Raw genomic sequence first — 12,349 nt, 5'->3', positions numbered from 1 at the left:
AGTCCTAATAGAGTTAATATGCCTAGTCCGTGCATAGCTACACCAGTAGATATGACGGTTCGCGGAGCCTGGAAGAAGGGATATCGCAGCTAAACAAAGGAGAACGCTTGGAACCTGAGAAAGAAATCCGATAGGGTGATCTTAGGCTCCAAGAACTTATGAAAGAAAGAGTGTGCTTAAGGGAGAAAAGCACTCTGGTGGAAGCGAAAGTCAAGAAGCTTGAGGAAGAAATAAAGAAGGATTTTCTTGATAAGAAAATCGGGGTGATAAAACAAGGTGCACATGACTACAGTGACAAATTTGGGTACTACCATCGAGAGTTGATCAGCTTGATGCCTTGGATTGGACCGTATATTACTAAAAGGATCACCCATGGTAGCGAAATGCAGATGGTAAAGTGCATGATGCAGAAAGTAAAAATAAAAAGTGGATTTTTTCCAAGAAAAGTGATGGATGACCAGTTGAAACCCTATATAGGTGGCGCGGCCACCTGACTAGCCATGGGAAGTATAGTCTTAGTGCTCTAGGTAGTTGAAAGGAGGTGCGGGACTATAAACTACTCTGCTTGAGAGCTGCATGATGTCGAGGCTACGCACAGGAGCAAAGTGTCACAAGGTCTGTAACCGCACAAGGGTGGTTGCGCTACTGCGTGGGTTGGCTGGAAAGTGACCGTTGTAGTCACTATTTACGATGTGATGCTTGACTTGAGACCAAATGGAGCGGGCGGCAGGCATTTAAGACGAAATTTATGGGCAAGATTTGGGAAAATCTTCCACCAAGGGAGCATTAATGGACCACATTTGGGGGGAATGGTCAAATTCAAATTCAAAAGGCGCTATAAATTGCAAAGAGCTGCCCAGCAAACAACACTTGGTAATTTTTGAATTGAGTTGTTGTGTGCCCCGAGTATTCTGAACCGAGACCTGTTTGTCCTGTGGAGAGTGTTGGTTGAGCACTTGATTGAATAGTTGAGAGATTTATGGATGAACAAGATGGTAGCGTATGAAGAAGCCAGGGAAATCACAGAAATGACCGTCGAAGAAGCTGCGTAGGCCATGACCATAGAAGATGCCCTTGAGAGCACCAGGATTGTTGCGAAAATCCCTAAATCACCACGCATGCTGATACCAAATAAAGATGAAAAGCCCATGATTCTAGTGCATGTGTCCCCTCGAAACCCGCTACGAACTAGATTATTAATGGAGGAAAAAGGGAAAGCGATTAACCTGGAAACTGATGAGGAGGAAGAATACCTTGAGGATATCATAATCAAAGAGGTTGAGGACGAGGACATGGAGGAAGAAACTGAGGGCGTGGTCCCTATAACCAAGCTGCCCGAGTATGTCCCTCTGCAGAAGGGGAAGGCAAAGGTTCCCAAGGACCTCGATGAGAGAAAGAGCTCTCTACAAACTCCGCTCCTCCTGGACGATATCAATTTTGAAGGAACACACTTGGGAAGGGTATCGAGCTTAAAGTTTGAAGGCTGGGATCTCGTTGACCATGAGAAATTCCCTCACTTGGCGACCGTGCACCTCATGAAGCCAAAGAAACACACCGCGGCAGGAGTTATAGAGTTGGAGCCGTGCAAATGGTTCCGTGGGGTCGAAAAGGCAGGGTTCTTGAACCTGTTGTGGGTGTCGCATTACCATCGTGCCCCAGTAACTATCTTTGTCGTCAGGCAGTTGCTCTGCCTGGTGCATGGTGGGGGTTTGTGGCTAGAGGAGCCCATCCCCATCATGGACCACCTAGTCCATCGAATTACGTGACTCCTGTGTAAAGGAGAAGACCTCACAGACATTTTGGAGGGTAAAAGTAGTGATTTAGCCATCGCGGAGGCCATGAAAAGAAATACAAGATGGAGAGGAAAAATAGGGACTACGCAATCTCCAGTATCAACAACAAGGCAGTCAGAGTTGTGACTTAGATGTTGGCAGGTAAGGTCATGCAAAAGTGGTGTGGAGATGAGGTGCCCGTGTGGGTGGTTGCACTTGCCGAACAATGCACAGAGGGAGTCCAGTTCAACTGGTCTGAATTCTTGTGCAAGGACTTCCTAGAGAACTACCACGAGCCACAGGAACAAGCGAAAACCTTCCACTATGCATGGCTTCTGCTGTCCATAGTGCTAGTGGCTGGGGAATTGCCTGAGGACAACCAGTTCCCCACAATTGCAAGGGATCTCCCAAACGCTACGAAGTATGCCTCGTTGTGGGACACTAAAGACGCACACTAGATCCAAGACAGTAAAATATTATGGGTGTTCATGGAGATGAACATCAGAATGGGGATTAACTGCAAGACGCAGTTATCACCCACTGTCTACAATAGCCTAGAAATTTTCACAAAGTTTAAAGCAGAGTTTAAAGCGGACCCTGCAAAGAAGTGGAACGAACTACCCTATATAGCCACAGATGATGTGATATTTGGCGTACTTGAGATGTGGCCACCGAAATGGCACACTCCAGACATCTCTGCGATGGAAATTCTGTTGTGCAGAAAAAGAAGGAGGAGGCAAACTGCGTGTGGCACAGTTGGTGGAAAAGAGAAGAAAAGAAGTAGCAGCAACAAAGGCGCAGGAGATGCGGGACAATGTGCAGACAGCAGCAAAACAACAGAAGGCAGCTACAATAGAGCGCGACACCAGAAGTCGCCTTCACCTGAGCAGGAGCAAGAGATGGAAACAAAGATAGAGGTGGGTGGCGCGGACCCACAGACAACATCAACACAATTGAAGCGCCAGCACCTGAGAGAATAGATGGGGTCGCGCAAGAAGTTAAAATAATCTAAGATGTCTATTGACCCGATCACCCTTACCGAGGGGGATCTGCATGATATAAGAGAGATGGTGTATGATGTCACCACAGAGACCCTCCAAAACTTTGTAGAGGAGAATCAGATTGTATTGGGGGGCCTCCGAGCACAGATTCAGGAATTGCAAGTGCGCACTCCTCAGGCTGGTACTTTGTCGACCAGCCTCGTAGTAGGAACAGTGTCAGCCGAGGAAATGTTGCACACTTGTACGACTAACACAATAGTGCTACCAAAAGGGGCACTGGTCACAGCGAATGAGGCCAACAGACCTACGGTCAGTACACTGAAAGGAATAGGGATCAACATGGCTACACTCCCTTAGGAGACGCTCTATGTTCTAGAGGATGGGATTACTGCAGAACTGCGAGCTAGGGAGAGCCGCGCACTGCAGGTGTTGAGTGAACAGAGGATCAACATGGGGTAGTTGAGCTTGCAACATGACGAGGTCGTGTCTTAGAATAGGTAGATGGTACAGGTAATTGAAGAAGCCTGCCAAATGGTCCCTGAGCTAGCCATCCTAGCAGAAGCACCAACAGAGGTGTGCATCCCAAGATTAGCAGTAGGGGTGCGCGAGGAGCGAGAAGAAATGGCCAAGGTTCAGCTGGAGCTGAACCTTTAGATAGAAAAGCTACGGATGAAGGCATAGCCTTCAACTCCTCCAGAGGTAAGGGAACATCACACCAACACCATTACATCACGGATGGAGGAGATCAACAGTGCAGTGCGGGACTACACCAAAATGTTGGAAGAATCATTCAAGGTCCTCACCAATCTGTAGGGGGACCCGAACATACAATGCTTAGAAACAAAGGTGCGTGAGCTACAACAGTAGTATGACAACGTCAAAGGGATTGCACAGATGGTGGCCCTCACACAGAGGCTCACACGAATGCAACAAGCCAAAGCGCTTAAGGAGCAAGTAGACACAGCGCGACACAAAGAAGTAATTTTGAAGGCGCGTGTTCAGCCTTGGATCGACGAGGCCTTCGTAATCACCGCCACAATTGAAGGTAAGCTTGCTTAGATGTAGGGGACACAAGAATATATACATGGGAGCAGTTCTGACACCACAGTCTCGGACCTACGCGTATAGGAGATACAGCAGGGAATCACTCAGTGCGATGCCAAACTTGCAACAGTCCGAGCAGAGTTGGGAGGTCTTCATGTGAAGATCTCCACATAGATAGAGTGACTCAAGGGCGAATCACAATGTTTGTGTTGGGGGTCAGTTAGGCGTGGGATACCCCCAAGGAAAGTTTTGGGGCCTAAAGCCCAAGTTTTGACTATGTCCAATGTAAAGACTCTGCAATTTTTGGGCGCAGAGTGTGAAGATTGTAAATGAGTCAGAGCGTTGTCTGCCCTCATCTTTGTAATGTAATGTCGGTTTGAGAGATCTACCCATGGTCTGTAGACCATGGGATTGTATAAATAGAGCAATGCTCTAAGCCTAAAGAAGGAAGGATATAGAGGAATCAATCAATGGAAGATCTAAGGGAGTATTGAGTCTAAGTGTAGAGTTGTGTCTTTGGGTCGTAAAGTAGGAGAAGGCTCTACAGCTGAGTGCACAGAGGCCTAGTAGTTTGCAGCTGAGTGCGCGGACCCCTGCAGCTGAGTGCATAGGGCAGGTTGGGTTTGTAACCGATTGAAGCATTAATAAAGAGAAGTTTTACAATATTTCTGTGTATCTTTTCCTATTTTATGCATTGAAGTATATTGGGTATGAATTGCAAGTTTACTGTTTATTTGCTGCGCGAACTTATACGAATGTGCTAAATAAGTGAATATAATATAAGGTATCTAATTACACAAAGATAACTAATTGTTATAAGAATATAAGTAAGATCCATGGTGTGACTTGGGGAAATAGCGCAGATCGCTGCTCTAGCAGCGTGAAAGCCCCACAGCCCCTAGTTAGGGCTGTGTGAAGATGAATATAACAAGGCCACGAAGGACTTGTAGGCCAAGAAAGTGCATGAAGTAACCTGCACAAAATTATTCACAATTGCACTAAATCAACCCCTCAGATATCTCAAGGTTGCGGAAACATAGTTCCAGCATCCCCCCATACTGCTTCGAGTGAGACCTCAATCCGCACTCCGCAGACTATTGCCGAAAGGGCCAGTAGTACAGGGATTTGTTTGGCCAATTAACTCCGAACCTGGGTCAGGCCCCAACAAGCCAACGTAAAGTGGAAGTCCAAGGGACATGCATGGAATGTAAAGAGTCATGTAAGTTGAAAAGTTATAGGAAGTCAAACAGTCATGAGGGTAGTCAAAGAGTCACCCTTGGTTATATATACTCCCCCTTTGTATGAGAAAAGGACATTTCACCTTGGCTCCTCCCGCAAGGCATTAGAGAGATAAGCTAGTTCTTTGGGGAGCAAGGAGTGGCTCCAATGCTCCACTACTGGAGCTAGTGATCTAGATTGTAAACATGTGTCTTGGAACTTTTAATTAATAACAGAAGCCTTCAAGGACAGTATGTTCTTCATGCATGGATTATGAATGTTTCTAAGACTATCACTACAAGAAAAAAGGACATTGGTGAGGGGCGAAAAATGTCACCATAAGCTCATTGGTTATGATCAAAAGAGCAATCATCACCAAAAACTAAACGTCACCAAAGGTGGCGTCGCCAAAAGTATAAGTGTTGTAGTGACATACAAAGTCCATCACCAATAATTATTTATAATGATGGATAGCGATCGTCACCATTTCATATGAGCAATGGTGATGGACCATAGCCTCCGTCACCAAAAACTGAACGTCACCAAAAGTGGCGTCGCCAAAAGTATAGGTGTTGTAGTGACATACAAAGTCCATCACCAATAATGATTTATAATGATGGATAGCGACCGTCACCATTTCATATGAGCAATGGTGACAGACCATAGCCTCCATCACCAAAAACTGAATGTCACCAAAGGTGGCGTCACCAAAAGTATAGATGTTGTAGTGACCTTCAAATTTCGTCACCAATAATGATTTATAATTGCAGATAGCGACCGTCACCATTACATATGAGAAATGGTGACAGACCATAGCCTCCATCACCAAAAACTGAACATCACCAAAGGTGTTATGGTGACATTCAAGGTCTGTCACGAATATTGTTTATAATGACATATAGTGACCGTCACCATTTCATATGAACAACAATGATTTATTGTGATGGATCTTTAATGGTCGTCACTATTGGTGCATATATATGGTGACGTTCGTTGATCATCACCAAAAGCCGCATTGACAGAAGTATAGGTGTTGTGGTGACATTCAAGGTCTGTCATGAATAATGACTATAATGACAGACAACAATTGTCACCATTTCATATCAACAACAATGATTTATGGTTACGAACCTTTGAGGGTCATCACTATTGATGCGTATATATGGTGGTGTTCATTGACCGTCACCATTTCATATTTCTGGTGAGGGTCAAAAAATGTCACCAAAGCTCATTGGTGATAGTCAAAAGTGCCTCCGTCACCAAAAATTGATCGTCGCCATTCCATATGGATGTCAGGGCACGATGGAATTGAACCACCAACCTCCTGCTTGTAAAGCAGATGCACTTCCATTGAGATAGCACCCTTTAAAGAATTATACTTTTAAAAATTAGACCTTGAAACTTCATAAATTGTAAATTCTACAACTTTCAAAAAATTAAAGCCTCAAAAATATTTTAATAAACAAGCAAAGTAGCATCGAAGCTGCAGGTCCTTACCTAATGGTCATTGAAGTTATGAAAAGTGGGTGGAGGGAAAAATAGTTATGTATAAGAGAATCAATATGTTCAGTTGAATACTCAATTAGAAGTGAAACTATGAAGACATTTATAACCTATAAATGACATATAACTAGCAAATGCAGCAAATATTGCAAAGGAAATGTCATAAGTGGATAGCATATGGAAGAAGAGAAGGTAGGGACTTGGAACCCTTGAACATCTTGGCATGCCTTAGCACCTGGCACATCTTAGCTTGTTTGACATGTCTTTGTATTATCTGGCACATGTTAGCATGCCCTAGCATTCCCTAACACACCTTGGCAGTCATGACCTCATAACTAGCATTACATTTTTTCATGACATGGGAACCTTACATTCACTAGAACACCTTGGCACTCCCTAGTTGTTATGCCCTCTATTATCCTCCACAATTTCCCTAGCTGATGAGAAGATCGACGGAGGTAACCACAAACCAAGATTTTAGTTTGGTAGCTATCCCTACCAAACCAGAGAGGGCTCTCTCTATGAAATCACATGAGCCAAGATATGACTAGAATGTAAAGGATTTTAGGCTAAATAGCTAGGCTCAGGTGGGTTTTTGGAAAATTTAGGGACTTGGAACTTTGTCCACCAGTGTCTTGTCTGGCAAGGACTTTGTCAAGGAGGCAGGGACTTGGAACTTTGTCTAGGATAAAGCACCTAACATGCATGACATAAGCTCCCTAGAATAGAGTACCTCTTACCTAGAAGAGTGTCCCCTGCTCAAAATATAGAACCCTTCTCTACTGTGCACTTTTCTTAAAGATAAATCTATGCATAAAATAGTACTAAGAAAAACACCTAAATTAAGAAAAGTGAGCATCTAAGTCAAACTATAAAAGTATACTAAATATGGCTCTATATAAGTTTGGGAAACACTAGACAAGCATGCTTGCATACAACAACCATAAGATGCCTAAAATCGATGTGCTTCTTTCATCGTTTCTATACCCTCACAACAAAACTGGAATCTGTAGCATGTACCCCAAGGCTGTATGCATCTGTTGAAGGTGTATATTGAAAGGATCTACTGAGATGAAGTACTATTGAAGGAGAAACACCTTCAAAACAATAGATAAAGTCTACTGTGAATTCAACCCATTTTCACACAGACCAAGGCTGCTACTGGGTACACTTCTCTGCTGAATGGAAACTGCAATGTATTGTAGTGTTGCTGAAGAAAAAACACCTTTAGTGCAACACAGATAAAACTCTAATAGATATTGTCACTGTGGCCTCGATTGTAGATGATCTCATCAATATAGGTAACAACTTCGATAATTGAAAAACCAAAAGGTGAGCTGCATAAATCATTTGAAATGACATATTTGGGCATACTTTATTATTGTTTAGGAGTGTTAGTATAGAAAATTCAAGGTAGCATGTTGCGTCTTTATGTCACATGCCAAGGATGCGAAGAAATACATAAAATATTAAATAGCATGGTATAAGTCGATTGCAGGTTTTTTTGAAATGGGAATGGAATTCTCCTTGTGCGGGTTCTAATCTAGTGGGTATAACTTTAAATAAGAAACTGATAGTCATGGGGTTGGAATTGTCTCACAATTGATGAAAAGTCCCAAATTTGTTCACTAGAAAGAAGCAAAGCAAGTCGTCAAGTTTATGGAAGGGAACACCCTATTCACAGGAAGATAACTTGAAATTAGGTAGGCATATTATTTCTCATCTTCTTATACGTGTGTGCTTTGAAAAGATAACCACATCCAAAGACTCAATAACAGCTCTGGTAAAGTTTATAGATGTGAAGCACTTCAATGCACTTTATTACATTGTTCAATGAATGAATTTCTTTTGAGGTTGTTGAATTCTGCAATAAGACATGGAAGTGTTCAGAGAATATGTCTAATGACAAGTTAATATTTTGATAGTTTATACTAACAAGGGAGCATGAACCACACCAATAAGAATAAACATACCAGTGACCCAACATGATCTCTTCCTTTTTTTGCTATTACTTCTGATGCTTTCCTTTGATGCTTGAGATATGCCTTCAACAAAGGCACAAGTGGAAATTTTTCTACAAGTCCAAATGCAAAGACAAATAGTAAAGCATCCATTTGCCTTTGACTGCGCAATTTTTCCACAACATCTGCAAGAAACAAGACCAAACATGTCATGCAGGACCACAATCAACCAATTAGAAGCCCATAAAGTCTTGAAAAAACTTGTATAAACCACAACTTTGTAAGCAATTTCAAAATAATTTAGAGCACAAGAGTCATCAAGTTCAAGAATCCTTTTTGTTGAAGGCATATTAAGCATAATAACCATCTACGTCTGAAGAATTAAATCATCGGCCAACTAGTAAACAAACATTTCTGCATAGTTTGTTTTGCAACCCACAGTCGCATTGTTTGTTTTCCAACCAAAAGTCACATAAGAAGGCTAAACAAATAATATCGTTACCTGTTGTTTTAACCAACTAGTAAAATTATGGGTGTGGAGTTTCTGCAATAGAGCTTCATCTTTTTTTGTTTAGGTAATTGAGTTGGTAATCTCCATTTTGTGCATCCTAATTCAACAATTATGCACAATAGATATGGTGGTTAATGTGTTTTGATAAAATATGAATAAAATATTTTTAAAGGTCAAATATGTTAATCTATCCATGGATCTATGTTTTTTTAAACCATAAACAAACTAACAAACAATTATAGGCAAAATATGTTACTTACTCTATCCATGGATCAACTTCATTTGTGTGAAATAGAAACCACCTATGGGCTTGTTCCCAACTAATGTCATCCAGTTCTGAAGGAATTGGAGCAGATATGGCTTTCCATCAAGGATAACTTCTTCAATTTCCTCATCCCACACTCATTTCGACCATGTGTGGATCTCCATACCTTTCAAGTATCCTCAACAAAAATTTATTGATTCCTCCACAATATAGCTTTCAGCAATGCATCCTTCAGGCCTATTTTTGTTCTTAACATAACTCTTATATACTTTCATGTTCCTACAAAATGAACAAAAGAGAATTAAGCAATGTCAAAAGATTTCAAAAAAATTCATCTTGTTTTTGTGCTTGATAAAAAGTAAAGTTCATGTACCTCTCAAAGGGGTACATCCATCTATATGCAACCAGGCCACAATATCGAAGCTCACATACCAATTGTACATTCAAATGCAACATTATATCGAACAATGGAGTAAAGTATTTTTCAAGAAAGCACATTGTCTCCACAATATCATTTTCCAACTTGTCAATACACTCTATTGAAACTGATTTTGCATAGATTTGCCTATAAAAGTAACAAAGCTTACAAAGCGTCTTTCGGACAACAATTGGCAACACATGACGCAAAGCCACTGGGAGGAGTTGTTGCATTAGAACATGGCAATCATGTGCTTTCATACCATGGAACTTAACATCTTCCATAGATATATGATTTTTTGGATTAGAGCTATAACCATTTAGCACCTTTAACATGAAAATAACATGACATAGGGTATGTTTCTCTTTCTTTGAAAGAGTATGTGGTGCAGGTGGAAGGAATATTTTTTGTCCTTTAACTTCTGGCCACAGTGATTTCCTCAAACCCATTTTTTGCAAGTCATCATGTGATTTTTTTCCATCTTTGGACTTCCCTTTTATATCCAAAAGAGTTCCAAAAATTCTTTCACACACATTCTTCTCCACATGAATTACATCTAAATTGTGGTGTATTAGGAGTTTCTGCATTCCAACACATCAAGAATATCATAAAAATATTTAATATGGACAAATAGATAAACAATAAATTCAACCAAGAAATCTAATCACAATGAGGTCAACTAAGCAAGTTGTGTCCAATAATTAGGCATGGTTGATGGGTCTACATACCTCCCAATATGGTAGATTGAATAGAATTGATTGTTTCTTCCACACCACAACATCAGTCTTTTCACCTATTTTATTGTTTCTTTTCCTTTTATTTGATTCAATCTTCCCCCAAATTTCTTCCTTTCCTTTTGTTTCCTTCAAAATATCTGATACTTTTACAATTGGAGGGGCATAATGATGCTCCTCCTTCCCATTAAACGCTGCCTTTTGTGAGCGGAACTTATGATGTTGAGGAAGAAACCTCCTATGTCCTATGTACACACATTTCCTGCTATAGCTAAGGTACTCTGGTTCTGTGTTCCTCCCACATATGGGACATGCATTATAGCCTTTTGTTGTGCAACCATCCATATTCCCATAAGAAGGAAAATCATGGATCACCCACATAAGAATTTCCTTCATGTTAAAGCATGTCTTACTATAAGCATCATATGTCCATACCCCTTGGTCCCATAATTCCTTTAGTTCATCTACCAAGGGTTCCAAATACACATCAATGTCATTGCCTAGTTGCTTGCTACCAGGTATTAACAATGTTAGCATAAAAAAATTCCTTTTTGTGCACAACCATGGTGGAAGGTTGTATGTAACAAACACTACAAGCCAAACACTATTTGTGCTGCTCAAGTCTCCAAAAGGATTAAATCCATCTACTACCATTGCAAGTCATACATTGCAAGGTTCGCTAGAAAAACTAGGCCATTTGTCATCAATAGTTTTCCATGCTGGGCTATCAACAGGGTGGTGCATTTGACCATCATTGCTTGCATTCTCATGATGCCACCTCATTTTTTGTGACATGTCTGCAGAGCTATAATGAAAAAGATTTTTATCATTTATATAATATATTATCATATAATAACACTACGAAAAATGGTAAAGATAATACAAGAAGGGGAAAACTTGAATAAAATTATAGTGTTCAAGATCATACCTATACATTCTTTTTAGCCTTGGTGCTATGGGAAAATATCTTAACACCTTGGTTGGAACACCTTTCTGTAACTTTTAAGATTGAGCATCCACCTTCCATCGAGATTTTCCACATGTTGAGAATTGATATTTACTTTCATAACTTCCTCAATATAAAATTCAATCATTTGGACATGCGTGTATCATATCATAGTTTAATCCCAATGATTTTATCAACTTTTTTGCAGCATATGCAGAATCTAGAAGTGTGTTATCTTTAGGAAGCACATCTTTTTGCAATTCTAACATTTGGTCAAAACTTGTATCAAACCATCCACTCTTCACTTTTAGATTGTATAATTCTATGGTGGATGATAGTTTTTTGAAGTCAACACAACCTAGGTATAATGGCCTTTTGGCATCTTCAATAAGCTTAGATTATATTCATTAAGTTCATTTAGTACATTTGTTGATGCCAACCCCTCATTATCACAACTCTCATTGATGTTTTGATTAAGTCATCAATTGACATCATTCACCATTTGAAGAATTTGATCACTGACAATGGTTGCATCATCATCATCATTTAGAGGTTCACTAGAATTCTTAAACAATGTTTCATGCTCATCAACCTGATTATCATAATCATGTTCCACAACATGTTCATAGCCCTATTAATAAGAAAATTAAAATTTATGTTAATAATTTTATGGTTTTTATGAAAATCAAAATCAATAGCATTTGGTCAACCTAGTCAAATAGGGTCCTTGACTAATATGAAATGGCTTACCAGTTGAGATGAAATATGCTCGATAACTTCATGTGGCTCATTTTCAGAATGTTTCCTATCCTTATCAATAATAGATGGAATCTAAAGGAGACAAAGAAACAAAAATTGGAGTTTGCACATATAAAAATAAGTGATATCTTTACTGTAAAACATATAAGGTTGAAACTAGATCAATTCAAATTTTTTTCAAGATACTTGACTGGGAATGCTCTCTCCATGCAAATAC

The sequence above is a fragment of the Pinus tabuliformis genome, chromosome 7 (assembly GCF_031772625.1).
Source record: "Pinus tabuliformis cultivar Carrire ecotype Pingquan chromosome 7, CPIR1, whole genome shotgun sequence".
Classification (NCBI taxonomy): Eukaryota; Viridiplantae; Streptophyta; class Pinopsida; order Pinales; family Pinaceae; genus Pinus; species Pinus tabuliformis.
Note: the sequence above shows the minus strand (reverse complement) of the source record.